Source organism: Lissotriton vulgaris, chromosome 1_1 (genome assembly GCF_964263255.1).
Source record: "Lissotriton vulgaris chromosome 1_1, aLisVul1.2, whole genome shotgun sequence".
Classification (NCBI taxonomy): domain Eukaryota; kingdom Metazoa; phylum Chordata; class Amphibia; order Caudata; family Salamandridae; genus Lissotriton; species Lissotriton vulgaris.
This window is the reverse complement of record NC_141685.1, coordinates 1,018,775,359-1,018,790,319: the sequence shown is the minus strand read 5'-3', so window position 1 is coordinate 1,018,790,319 and position 14,961 is coordinate 1,018,775,359. Positions and strand designations below refer to the sequence as shown.

General features: G+C 42.8%; 1 protein-coding gene and 1 long non-coding RNA gene across 3 annotated transcripts in view; one reads left to right on the top strand and one right to left on the bottom strand.

Moving 5' to 3' along the window:
- C1_1H19orf38 (chromosome 1_1 C19orf38 homolog) overlaps positions 1–14,961 on the top strand; it is a 152,581-nt gene that overhangs the window by 56,662 nt on the left and 80,958 nt on the right. The gene's annotated exons all lie outside the window — the stretch shown is intronic.
- On the bottom strand, positions 12,890–14,111 carry LOC147748434 (uncharacterized). The gene is made up of 3 exons (XR_015299717.1): positions 13,992–14,111; positions 13,801–13,899; positions 12,890–13,139 (listed from the first exon to the last, which is right to left on the bottom strand). It is a non-coding gene; the product is annotated as an uncharacterized LOC147748434 (long non-coding RNA).

Below are 14,961 nucleotides of genomic sequence, written 5' to 3'. Positions count from 1 at the left end.
GTCAACAGTATTCAAGTAGGTTTTCTTGGACAACTTAATCTGATTTTTAACAATTAACATGAACATTTGAACCTTTAGTCCCGTTGCATTTGGTGTGTTTGCAAATTAGAAAAAAACAGATAACAACCAGATTTCTAACTGTTTTTTTTGGATCCTATCAGCAGTGTGTACATGAGAATCTTGTCATTCGGATCCTGGGAGCTTTTAACAGTTATCTCTCTTCGCGTATTTGATACTTGGGGTTTTTGTACACAGTTTTTCGTGGTGAATAGTGCAGTGATGTTTGATATCCTTGTCAGGCACCAAGTTCAGCATTCAACTAACCAATCCAATGTTCTTCCATGCCATTGTCAGAGCCCCATCAGTTATTAGAAACCACAGACTTTGGTCTCAGAAAGCTTAACTTTCAGTAAGACATGCTCAGCTCCATTGACAGTGCCCTGATCATTTGTTGAGCCTCTCACTTGATTTAGGTAGAGCAGTTCCTCAACAACTTGGAATTCTTTGGTGATTTCTTTTGCAAAGATTGCCATTTGAGCAGTATCACACACCTCCGTGTGTCCATCAGTCCCCGAGCTTTAAACTCAAAGGCTGATGATAGAATGTTCACTGCCCGGTGAAAGTGATCTGTCCTAGAAACTATCTGGTGTGAATGGCTGATTTTACCCACCATGTCCTTGGGTCCTGGCATACCTTTTGTGTAAGAATGTACATTAATTCTTTCTCCGATTTGCAGTGGGAGAAAGTTTTCTTCCCTTGTCTGCTGCCTGGGTTGTCACAAGACTGATCTTGGTTACTGACTCAGATTCCTGTTTGGCAGCCTTGCAAATCAACTGTTGCTCAATTATGTTTTGTTTAAGTGAAATGACACCCTCGGCTGTCAACATTGCTTGTGTTTCCTGGAATAATGTCACTTGAAATGTTATGCCTTATATGTTTGTATGGGCGTACAAGACGCAGTACTGTCAACCGAAAGCAGATTTTTGCAATATTAGCCCAGCACCATTGTAAAAAGATGAAAAAGTGTCTTGCAAGTTAACAAAAAAAACTATGTTTATGGAAAATGTACACATCTTTGTACTAGCAGTACTGATATGCTTCCCTGTCACAATGTTGTAAGGAAAATAGCCTCTGTAAAATACCTGGCAGCTCTTTGGAGCCGGGTCTGTGCTATATAAAATTAACCAAAGCAAAAATAACAATACACATATGGAAACTGCGCAGTTCATAGCAGTCCAGATCTGACATCACAGCCTCTAGCCCAGAAGCCACATTCTGCAAACAAAGTACACATGCATGATAGTTTCCCTATTGGCACAGAGAACTCTAAGGGGCACCATCTAATACTCACACTGTCGGACAAGACCTCAACCACAAGAGCCAACTTTTCCATCTACATGATCGTGGTAGACACTTGGATGAAAACCAACTGTCTCAAACTCAACACAGACAAAATAGAGGTGGTTATGTATGGAAGGAAAGCCTCTGCTTGAGACTCCACCTGGTGGCCAGCTGATCTACGCTCCATATGTATCCCCATCACCCACGCAAGAAATCTGGGATTCATCCTGGACGACAAGCTGGACATGAAAGCCCAAATAAATGCAGTGACCTCCACCTACTTCCAGATCCTCAGGATACTACAAAAGATCTCCATATGGTTACCGGACACCACTAGGAAAACGGTTACTCATGCCCTGATCACCAGCAGTTTCGACTAGGGAAGTGCACTTTATGCTGGAATTGCCAAGAAGCTCTTGAAAAGGCTCCACACCATCCAAAACACTGCAGCAAGGCTCATCCTAAACCTACCCTCCAGCACCCACATCACCCCACATCTCAGAGAACTCCACTGGATCCCCATACACAAACACACCCAGTTCAAACTGCTCACACAAATACAAACCACTACACAACATTGACCCAGCCTACCTCAAGAGCTGCATGCACTTCCACCAAACCACATGCACCTTCACTCAGCCGGACTCTAACTAGCACACATACCTTGCACCCACTAATCCACAGCCAGAGGCTGAGCCTTCTCCTACATCTTCCCCAAAACTTGAAACAACCCCACACAGCACATCAGAGCTTCCTCATTGCTTCTTGAATTCCGCAGGAAGCTGAAGACCTGTCTTTTCGAATAATCTCTCCAAGGAGACAGCTGCCTAACACTCTGCTATGTGCTTGGGTACCTCATGGGTGATTGGTACACTATACAAATGTTCATAATATAACACTATCAAATCAGCATAAAGATCACAAACCATTGTCCAGCATGATGGCTTCTTTTGGAAGTACAAGCTTGTAAGGAAATGCCTCTTTCTGCATGATCACCCCAAAGTTTTTGGACTGATGCTGTTTTTTCAACTCTGAAAGTCCTGGCAACCAGGCTCACTCACAATTGGCATAAGTTAACTTACTTATAAGTCCTAAGTATAGGGTATCAGAGGCACTCAGGGTTTGTAATTTCAGTGAACCCTGTGGTCCGCAACACTTGTAATGCCTCAGTAAGTGTGACAAAGCAAAACATTACTCCCAGCCTGCCATTACTAGCTGACAGAGTCGTTTTAACATGCTAACTCAGCTTGCCATTTAAAACAATGGCAAACTGAAGGTCTTCATTTTCAATATCGGTAAGTCACCTATAGGACACCTCTGTGTGTTCCGTGATGGGACCTGATTTCAAAGGAGTGCCATCTACCGCTAACACTTTTCCAGGCTTGTTCCTAGGCACCCTGATCAACCCCAGGCGATGTACTAAACCACAATCGCTAAACTTACCTGTGGCCCCCAAATCAATCATGGTCCATACCTGATGAGTTTGTTGTCCTGTCCTAAGGATCATGGACAGAACTATGTGGGATTCAGTGCTCCTTATCTCAGTGACTGCTAGAGATGGCAGTTTCCACTCCTTCTCTAATGATTTCACCCCATGATTTTCTGTAGTCGTAGGGTTGCCTTTACCAGAAGCCCCTACTGACATGATCGCCACTTGTTTACCCGGGTAGAAAGTACTTTTTCTCTTGGGTTTCAAAGTACATTCCCTCATATAATGCTCCTTCTTACCGCAATACATGTAGAGGCCTTGGGCCCGGCAACTCTCCCTCTCTGCCTTGGATAAAGGTGGCCTGATAACACCCACATCCATAGGTTCAGCTCCTGATTCTTTTGAGCAAAGAGAGGAATGGCTTTCATGTTCCATTCCGACCATCGCTCTCTCACCTCTTCTACGGTCCCCTCCAGCCTCTCCGCTAACCTATGGTCTAACCGCAATGTGAGGCTTATTAGGTCAGAACATGTGGTGGGTTGCGGGTATATTTGGGCCAACGTGTCCTTCATTTCATCCTTCAATCCCTGGTAGTACAGAGACATCCTTTTCTCCTCTGGCCAGGAGGTCTCGACCACCAACCGATTGAAGGCTGTCCTGTAGGTAAGCAGGTCTTTCTTGCCCTGACGTAGTTCCAACAGTTCCCTATCTGCACTAAGCGTGGTGGACCGACGATCGAACACTCTCTCGACTTCTCTCCAGAACGATGCCTAATCAGTAAGCATCGGATCCTCATTTCAAACCAGAGGAATCGCCCAATTGGCGGCGGACCCTGTTAGATATGATATGGCAAAAGCCACCCTAGACAAATTGGTGGGAAATGATGCAGGTCTGCAGGAAAAGTGAAGAGTTATCTGTGTCAGAAAGGTTTGAATTTTTAGTGGTTCACCAGAATACTTCTCCGGACTAGCTAACGGAATGGGCAGTGGAACAGTCACCTGAATCTGTGGGGTACTTGCTGAAGCATCAAAGGGGTTTCTAGTCTGCCTGTCCAATCTCTCTCTTAGTGACGCGGTTTCTGCTCGGGAAGAAGCCAATTACTGCTGTACTAAAACCAATGCCTGTAAAACATCATCTAAAGACGCCATCTCTGAGAATGACCCTGACCGGGAGGAGGGTATATTTCGTGGGAACATGATTCTGTCACGACCACGAACTCCTCAGGATCAAGGCGATGCTCAAAAGGGGTCCACCTCCTGACTTCCCCACACTCTGACTAAACAATGCACAGAGTATAGAGGCGATCAAGCGAGGGATAGGGTAGGTGCAACGTTGGAAAAGAGAAACCTGAAACTAAATAAGCATACCATTAATACAGTATATATATTCTAACTACTCTTGTTATTTTCTCACTAGAGCCATATCTATACCTTGATAGGTTACTCCCTGAAGTGATCCTTCTTCAACAACCTAGTAAGATACATCTCTTACTGCAAGGAATTTATTCCACCTAGGCGTCAAATACATTCCATTAATACCAAAACAACATAACCATACTTATATATAGATATGGCATAACTGATCAGCATACATACTCACGTCCATACACCTTTGTATCGTAGCAAAGATAAACGAAACAAACTCCAGCAAAACAGGAAAAAATATGTTGAGTGCAAAGGAACAAAAATGTAGTTCTGCCAGAGACACAGCAAATTATGTGGGAACACCAATCCTTGTAATTCCCCAAGTTTCAAAAAAGGCAATGAACTCCAAAAGAATCCACTTGGTCAAGAACAATGTTATTGTAATCCAAAGGTTTTAATAGCCCAGAGAACAATAGAAAAAAGAAAAGACTTCCTTTACCAGAAATCGAGTACTCCAGTAGATCAGGCTGTTCAGGCATGGCCCTGGAACTTCCAGCAGTAGAATAGGCAGCCGTCTATCTCGGAATCAGGCCGGGTTCCCGGTATCCAGACCGCAGTCACGGGTAATCCAGCATGCGGAAGTGAAGGCAGGTGGAGAATTCAGGCTCCGGCAGAAAGCACTCCCACCGCACCCTCGAGCGGGTTAATTTCCCAGAACAAGGTGTCCTCGCTCAGCCGAGCGGAACACCGGCAACCCCGCCCCAGCTTCGAGCGGGCAGTACAGTGTAACAAGCTAATCCTTGCTCTGCCGAGCGGAACGCAGGACTCGGCTCCGATTGAGCCGAAGAACGGAAATCACAAAGGCTCTCCTTCCGAGGATAGTACGGAGAGCTTGAATCGTGATACAGCAGGGGAAAAACAGAGCAGCCGCTCTGCTAACAAGAAACAAACAAATCCAGAATCACGTACAACACTCCATGCGTAGTATGTGATTTAAATAAGATGGGTACCTCCCAGAAGGATGGCCTTCTGGGAGATGAAGTTCAGCTCGATGACCTAACGCACGGTAGGCACCTTGGCTATCAAACCCTGACAGAATGAGTGTGATATCACCGTGCATGACATCACAGAAAGTGACATCACGGAATGTGATAATGCATGTGGCATCACAGGAAGTGGCATCAGATCTTAAAACCTCACATATGTTTAGCAGATCTATCATGAGTACATTTGAGCACATTACAATATTTAACAAATTAGATTTTGCATCATTGTTGTGCCAAAATATTGACTCTACCCCGACGTAAAATCTGGGACTCAACATATACATGTATCTTTTTTTAAACCATGCCACAAAGAAATTGTCAACAAGGAGAAACGTGGCAGTAAATCTGTTCTGCTTAATTGGTTTTAATGTCTGTATTTAAAATATCATATGGGGTTAAGGCACCTGCTGCGGGGATATTTATGTGCCAGCTAAATCTCAGGGAATAATAATAATGGTAAGATAACTCTGGAGGATAACGTATTTGCTAGAGAGATCTGTGCTTTGCCCAGTCCTAGATTTGAATCATAGTAGCACAGAGGGTTAATATTTCTCCTACTAAGCATATTATGTAACGCGCAGATGACAGATTTTAGCCTGATTTGTACACCTGCTGTGCCACAAAGGCAGCAGAGAAAGCAACATGATGTCCTTGGTGCTTCAGCCTCCACAGGACTGTTCTTCGGTAGGCTGACACGCAGGGGTGGGACCAGCGAGAATTCTGGGACCACTCTCTACTGTCTTATCAGCAATAGGAATGGAGCAAGGTGGGAGACTCTTTAGTGCTGGGTGCGCGCAGGCACGAAGCAGCCAATGAGAATTCTGGGAAACCACTTCTCAGAATTCTACCAGCCTCCAGGCACTCACACCCTGTCACCTGCCGGCACAGCATACAGTGCTAGCATCAAGATTCACAGACAGCGTGGGACGTAACTTGTTTTACAGTACAGAAAACAGTCAGTGAAGACACACTGCAATATATAACATAGTTGCAGTTTGCCACTCACCACCTGGTGCCCATGGGGCCTTGCCCATCCATCTTAGGAAGTTGCCAGTAATTTGTCAGCCTCTTCACAGTGTTAATTTTATTTTGGTGAGACATGGGCTGTAGGTTCGGCATTGTGAGAATGACAATGATTAAATTTAGGTCTCCTGTCCTGTGCAGGCCTATGTAACAGCATTCGCATATTATGTTCCATAGAGAAATGCCAGGCGATTGCCAGCTGACAGTGAGGGCAACACCTAAGGATCTCGATCCCTTTCACATGCCCAAAATTCTTCTCCAACAGTTATAAGGAGAGAGAGAGAGCCATGCCAAGACAGGGTATGCTTCAATATTTCTTTTATTTTCAGTCAGAGAAAATAGTAACGCGTTTCGACTCAACAGTCTTTACTGTTGGTGTGGCTCGCTCTCTCCATAATATTGTTGGGTAAGGAATTTGAATGTGTGTGTGTGTGTGTGTGTGTGCGTATATATATATATATATATATCCATGAAAAATACAAATGTTAAGGATAAGATATACTTAGGAAAACGTTATTTCTTCTTTGTGTACAAAACCACCTTCAATTACACAAACATTACAAATTCTAAAGTCATAGTTATAACTTACATCTATAATTTAAGCACCACTTCCAAATTACTATAACTCGTGCACCTTCATACACAGTCTTATTACCTCACTGGCCACACTACATTAACCATAACTCACTCCTTCTCCATGCACTAGTTTTACCCTTGCATATTACTTTAGTATTATGATGTGAAAACATAGCATAGATATCAACAATTATGACATCTGAAATCACATGATTGTCAGAACACAGTGCATGGTAGAGTGACGAGTTGTAGTTAATGTAGTGTGGCCAGCGAGGTAACAAGACTGCGTACGAAGGTGCACAACTTACAGCAATTTGAAGGTGGTGCATTAATTTTAAATGTAAGTTATAATTATGACTTTAGAATTTCTAATGTTTGTGTAGTTTAAGTTGGGTTTGTATACAAAGAAGAAATAACATTTTCCTAACTATAACATATCCTTAATTTTTATTTTTTCCATGGAATTTCAGTAGTTTTACTGTTATCGAGTGGAGTGTTTTTAAGTGGAGTTTGGTACAGTGCAATGGAGGTTTGTGTTGTAAAGTGTATTGTCGTACAGTACAGTGTCGTAGAGTGGAGTGGAGTAAGATGGAATGAGATACACTGGAGTGGCGTAGAGTGGAGTGGCATAGAGAGGAGTAGCGTAGAGTGGAGTGGCATAGAGAGGAGTGGTGTAGATGGAAGAGGGATAAAATAAAGTGAAACACAGAGGAGTGGCGTACAGTGGAGTGGCATACAAATGAATAGTGTGTGGTAGAGTGGCATATAATGTAGTGGCATAGAGTGGAATTGTATAGAGTAGCATTGCATAGAGTGGAGTTGCGTACAATAGAATAGTGTAGAGAGGATGGGCATACAGTGTAGTGGCATTAAGTGGAGTGCTATGGACTGGGGTTTCTTACAGTGAGCGGCATGCAGAGGAATAGTGTATACTAGAATGGGCATACAGTACAGTAGCATAGAGTAGAGTGTGGTAGAGTGGAGTGCTGTACAGTGGAATAGCGTAGAGTGAAGTGGCATAGAGTGAAGTTGCATATAGTGGAGTGGTGTGAAGTGGACTGGCGTAGAGTGAAGTGCGGTACAGTGTAGTGGGGTAAAGCTGAATACCGTAGAGTGGACTGGCATACAGTAGAGTGGCGTACAATGGAATAATGTACACTGGAGTGGGGTAGAGTGGAGTAGAGTGGAGTGGTGGAGTGGAATGACATAGAGTAGAATAGCATAGACTGCAGTTGTCTACTGTGGAGTGGTATTCAGTGCAGTCATCTTGAGTGGAGTAGCGTACAGTGGAGTAGTGTTGAGTTGAAAAACGTTGCATTTAGTGGGATTAAGTCTAGTGACATACAGTGGAGTGCCATATAGTAGAGTAGCATAGAGTACAGTGTTGTACAGAGGAAAGTGTAGACTGTAGAAGCATAGAGTGTAGTGATATACAGTGGAGTGGCATGTAGCGGATTGAGTAGAATGTAGTGTTATACAGTGTAATAGCATGCACTGGATTGTGGTAGAGTGGAGTGGTGTATACTGCAGTTGAGTACAATGGAGTGGTGGAGAGTGGAGTGTCATACAGTGGAATAACATAGAGTGCAGTGGTGTGCAATGAAGTAGCGCAGAGTGGAATGGCATAGAGTACAATAGCGTAGAGTGGACTGTCATAGAGAGGAGTTGTGTGCAGTGGAGCAGCGTACAGTGGAGGGGCATACAGTGAAGCAGAGTAGACTGGAGTGTCATAGAATAGATTGGCATACAGCATAATAGCATAGAGTAGAGTGATGTCGACTGGATAGTGTGGGGTAGAGTGGAGTGGAGTGGAGTGGAGTGCAGTGGGTTAGCGCAGAGCAGAGGTCTTCAAACTTTTTGATGACAAGACCCCCTCGTCAAATGTTTTTAGGCGTAAGGACCCCCTTCTGGCGAAAATTTCTAGAACCTGGTACTCCTCATCATGGAGAACTATCAACAACCATAAACACCCCCAATTCCCACAGCAAATAATTTTTACGGTGGGCAAATAGTATTAAACAGTATATAGCAAACCAATGGTGAGTGAGCGTGGGGGTGTATTCAAAGGTGTAGCTATAAACAAAGGGCCTCATTTATGAGGAATTGGCATAGGGCAGCACCGCAAGTCTTTTTGCTGCTCTGCCCTATGCCGATGTGAAAGGGCAGGAATGCACAGTATTTATGAAATACGGTGTATTCCTGTCCTTTTCCTTTGCGCTGGTGCATACATTGCTACCTAGCGCCAACATAGACAGGATTATTTTTGTACAGGAAGGGGCATCTTCCTTTAAAAAACAATCCCGAGAGGCGTTTTCTTCTTTTGATGTGAGCTGAAATGTAGCACACATGGAAAGAGGAAAAAACAAGGAGAAATGAAAACATTTCTCATGCTTCTGCTGGGGAGAACCCCAAGCAAAGCCCATGGAACACCTCCTTGACGCAGAGTAAGGCGAAGCAGAGTAAGGCAACGCAGTGACTTGCGCTGCTATGTCTTACTCCATATCTATGAGGCCATGCAAAGCCATGCAGGGTGACTTTGCACAGCCTCATAAGTATGGTTGAGATGCCACCAGAGGGTAAAAAAAAGTGATGCTCTGGAGATAAAAGCATCTCATAAATAAGCCCCAAAATATTATGTACGTTTTTTAGGTCTTTCATTATCGGGTATCTACATATTAAATAAGTGGCAGCGTAAATGAAAAATAAATTTAAAAAGTTGTTACACAGTGGGAAATGCACTGTAGTACATTACAAAACCTCTATTAGTTAATGCACTGCAGAGGTCTGTGTGTAACCAGGGAGCCACAGAATTAAATCTTGATTGGTGCAGTGGAGAATAGTGATGTGTATTTGTAGTGCTACGAGGTCACAGCCTATGACAGAAAGCACTGTAAATATGTAAGTCATACTTTATACTTGCATTACACACAGTGTAAAATAGAGTGCTGCAGAACGTACAGATAGTTTCACAATAAAATGGTGCTTTCAAAATGTAGATTTTAGTAATACCATAGTGTATCTAATGCAATTTTCTTTTTCACATAACTGTCCCTTCAACACACCTTTAGAGGTACTAAGGGCTGTGCAAATGCAGTTGAAATTCAGAGCACGCCCTTCAAAGCTCACTTGTTAACTCTTTGCACAACCACTCAAAAAACAAATCTTTGGCATCACAAAGCTTGGAGTGATTTGATCAATTAAAGCCAGATCCGCTTCCAGGCACACTTTACCCTTTCAGATTAACTGATAGGCACATTTGCATTTCACCAGAGGCGTAGCTAGAGCTTGTGGTGCCCGGGGCTATCCTTCAGCTTGCCGCCCCCGTGGGGTGGTGCTGGGGAAAAAGGACGGCGAGCACCTGAAAGAGGTCCGAGAGACACGTAGTATCGCTGCTAATAATTACCTCAATCATGCAAATTACATGCACATACATGGCACGGTCCAGGGCTAGACAGCCCCCGTCCCCAAAATAGTGCCGCCTGGGGCGGACCACCCCCATCTAGCTACACAGCTGAAGGAGAAGCAGAAACAAAAAAAACCTTACATCAGTTTTACCTACCTTGTTTGTGACATCTCACTCATAACATCACAGCTTGTTATGAGCCGCTAAAAGTAACCCTAGAGCTACCCCTAAGTTGATGCCAAAAACCACTTCTCCACTTCCCACATTTCAAACCCTTGCATCCCAATACATTTACGTGACAACCATTCATAAACTAATTGTTGCCCAACAGGTAAGTCACCCCGGACTTTAACTTCTAAATCAGCTTCCATAAACACCTCACGATTGAAATACAAGCCCTCACGTACTGCATGCTTTCCTAAACCTGTGCTTTTAACACCTGTGCTCTGTGTTCACCCTCCTCCTTTTCATAACCACCTCCGTTAACCCTATATCTCCCTCTTCCATGCTGCGTTAGGCAGTAACCTTTCCTTTCATGTACTTCATAATCATTAGTGATTTATTTAACGTTCTGACGTCTTTTCACAATAGTAACCTCCCCTTCATCTTACCCTGGTAACCTTGTAACAATCGAAGGGACCCCACTCTTCTAAATCCGTCCTTTGTGATGTTTGCCAAAATCTAAATCTACTACATGTCCCAAAATACACTGCTTGTGCCCAGGTAAAATGTGTCAGAGCTTTGTCTATCAAGCTGCATAATTTACACTTCCTCCCCCACTGCACATCAAACCTAACTGCCCCGCCCAACCTAAGATGACATACATCATAGCTGCCCAAGGTTTCAGATTGCAAAGTATGACATTTTCATAATTTCAGTGCAATTTTGAGTGACATTTCAATGACTAGGAGTGACACTTTCTCACACGCAAAATCAAGCAATGAAGACCAGGAAAACATAACTATCAAGAATTGCACCCATTTGAGCAACAATGCACTGTAAGAAGAGGTTACAAGTGCTGGAAAGCACCAGCAACTGAAGCACCGGTGCCCTTCTAAGCTGATTGTTAAACAAAACGAGGACTCACTGGGATCTGCACTACTGTGTGTGTACCGCACCACTGCGAACAAAAGAATGTTTCTGTAGATTTCGACAAAGTCCGTTATTATAGTAAGGTCAGATCATCTGTTGAGAAGCAGGCGCAGTGTGCCTGCCACTTTCTTAACTCAAGCATAGAAAATAACATAATGATCGCTATAGCGGGGGCAGGATAGAAGGAGGCGGATGAGGACTGTTTTAAAGATTTGATGTCCTCACTTGAAAGCATCCATCATGGTTCGCTGGGGCACTGAATGTAGACTCCACTAACAAAATTTTGAGCAGGTGTAGTGTAACGCTTTAATTTCTTCCGCTCTGACAAACATAAAATAAAAGCATTACCTTTCTTGATACTCGGCTGCTATAAATCTAATAAAACTAAAGGGACATCACTTTTATTAAGAGCACCGATTGCGATGTCAGAGGGTATAAATTATGTTTAATTTTACACTTACTTATTTCTTGAAGCAGGGGACGAGCGGAGATTGTCCAGCGACAACAGCCGCCTTCCCCCGGGCTGGTACACACTGTTACAGCTACAGGCAGAAGCCCGGTCCCGAGTCTGTTAACCCTAGGCCACGGGACCACAATTATACCACTATGCACAGGCCAAAAGTAGCAAGCAGCCGGGTCAGGACGGCGAGTCAGCAGCCACTAACGCGGGTAGGCCCGGGTCACGGTGAGCTTCAGAGGCCGAGGCACGCCTGCGGTGGTCCGAGCATCAAGGTACTTCTCACTCACCTCAGCTGAGCCGGACAGTGGACCTTTTGTATTAATAATCGTCCGACCCTGCATGCATCTCTGCCTCTGCCAATGCTGTGCGGCCCCTCCAGTTAAAGCTGGTATTTGCACGCATGATCGAGGAGGCACCAAAAGAATTATTGCAGCATGGCGGGCATTGGCAACGTAATTAAACGTAACTACCGCTTGCCCTGCCTTCGCGCCCAGAGACAGTAAAAGGATACACTGTTAGGTGCATTCACGTGACCTCTCCATGTCAGGTGAATGCCAATCCACTGGCTGTGCAGCGCTTACACTTCAAACGGCGGCTGCGCGCTACTGAGGCAGCCTTTATCATTTATTTGGGTACACTGACTGATAGTAGTATCAGTCAGTGTCCTGAAATAAATTATAAAGGCAGCCTCAACTGGCCAGTACCGCGTGGCCGCCCTCAAAATAGTGCCACCTGGGGCGGAACGCCCCCCTCCCCCCTCACCCCCCCTAGCTACGCCGGTGCATTTCACTCAGGCAGGCCGGCACCCTGGCATGAAAACTTTTCACAGCACAAGACACTCAATTGATGAAACTTCAGCTTATAACGATGTAAATTAGCTGTGCCGGGACAGCTGTCTTTTTCCAAAAGGAAGTTGGAAAGAGGGGACCCCTACAACCTAGTGGTTTGCTAATCGTAGGGATTGTACAGACATGAATTGAAAAGGAGAAAATAGCAAACCAATTGATGGTATTTTTGCCCTTGTTACAACCTCATTTTACATAATCATTACATGAACATTAATAATTCACTTAGACAATAACGTATGCAAAATATATGATTATTTTATTTTTCTAATTCTTTTGTTTCATTTTTTTTAAAAAACTTTTTTCCATTTTTGACAATGATTCATAGAGTAACTATAATAGTTCATATCAGTAACAATAAATAACATATAGTGCCTCTTGTGAACAAACATGCAACAATATACAATAAATACAGACAAGGTGCTTTACGATATGTTCGGTCGGTGGAAAGTTATATGAAGGCAAAATGCGGTAGAGTGGGACACAACGCGTTTCGGCCTGAGGCCTTCATCAGGTGACCGTCATTTCGTTTTTTACACAGACAGGTGTACAACAAGTGCCTACATGGACAAGGATAAAACACATAAAGGAACATACGTCAATATTTGATATAGATTGATGTATATTTACTGTCTAAGCATACATTGCGAGGTTGAATCAAACAGAGAGGGAGTTATGAAATAACATCCTACTGATACATAAAGGGTCAATTTTTAATTTCTAGACATTTGTTATATATTATATCTGATACCATGATACATTTCCAATGCGTGTACATCGTCAGATAGAAGTTCTATGTCCTATTTTTATCTCTACATTTTGCATATAAAATATAACAGATTGTTATCAAAACACTGACAGAGAGAGACTCATTGTGTTGTGTCACCTATCTTCCCTATATGGTCTAACTAGGGTATGTAGTGTTTCTAGTAGATATAGTCATTCAAAGGCTATAGGTGGACAAAGAGCGGAGCGAAATAACACTAGAGTTATGCATAACAGATAGGTGATAAACACTAACAGATAGAGGTGTTAGGAAAGTCATAACTTTAGTAATGAGTATTAGTTTTGTGAGGGTCACAAAAGAGGAGAAAAAGATTAGATACTGAGAGGCTGATCACTGTAAGCTCTGAGTGAGATTGTTGATTGCAAATGGGTATTAAGAGAAAAAGAGAACAGATTAGTGCTCAAATGCTAGTTACCAGTTGCCAATTTACTCACTTTATTTATTAATTGCGCGGAGTATGTTCCGGTTATTTCATAGGGCGAAGGTTCTGATGGTTTTAAAATTGCAGATAGTTCAGCAGGAAATGTATGGCACTAAGGAAATAGATATGCTCGGTTTTATATCACAGAAATTATATAGGCGATCGGCTTTATTTTAAGTAAGGTAGTGAATTATTTAAAGATACCTGATATATGATGATACCACTTCTTATTGGTTATCAGGATTATTCTTGGGATATATGTTGTAGTTCAGAAGAGATACGCAGGCACAGCGTTTTTCCTTCCACAATAATTTCACAGTTTTGATCTACAGAAAGAAGCCAATTTTTGATTCTGTATATATATATATATATATATATATATATATAGAGGTTATTTCAATTACATAATGGGGGCCTGCAATGTTGGTCTAAATCAAGATTCTGTCTATGACGGCAGGTTTATATATAGGAAAATATGTATTACATGATACCAGACCTGGTTTGGTTTTTAGAGACTTGATGACTAAAGGTACTTTATGTCTAATCCTAGCGAGGTTTATTCAAAAATGCCATTTAAGTGGGTAAAAGAGAGCTGTTTGAGAGAATTCTTACCTTAACAGTGGTAGTGTAGAAAAAGGGAAATTTTTTTAATGGTTATGCCACCATTCTTTATATTTTCACATTTGTCATTCCTAAGGATATTATTGGGAACGCAAGGTATTAGTCTCTACTACCCTTATATGTTATATTAGGTTTAAAATAATGCCCCATTTATTACTATTGGTGAAGACAATACCTTTTAGTGACTTGTAGAGAGGGTTGGTTTCACTAAGTGGCCTCTTCTGGATTGTGATATCTAACAACAAAGAGATAAATACCAAAAACGGAATACATAAGTCTAGGACAAGTCTATCTTTAGTATTAGGATGTTGTAAGGTAAAGGGGTTGTATGCTGGAGCCTACCCTGGTTTACATAGACTTACTTGATAGCTGTGCGCGTTTCTCCGTAATATGGGGATCTGCTGGTGTGCCTTCCAGTCGTGCCGGCGTGAGACTGACAAAAAAGTGGCCCGGTATTTATAGGACAGTTTAGGCTTTAATTAGAATCAGCTGCGTGTACTTGGCTCCGATTTTTTTAGTGCTGTCAGTGCCTCTGATACTTCCTAGATGGAAA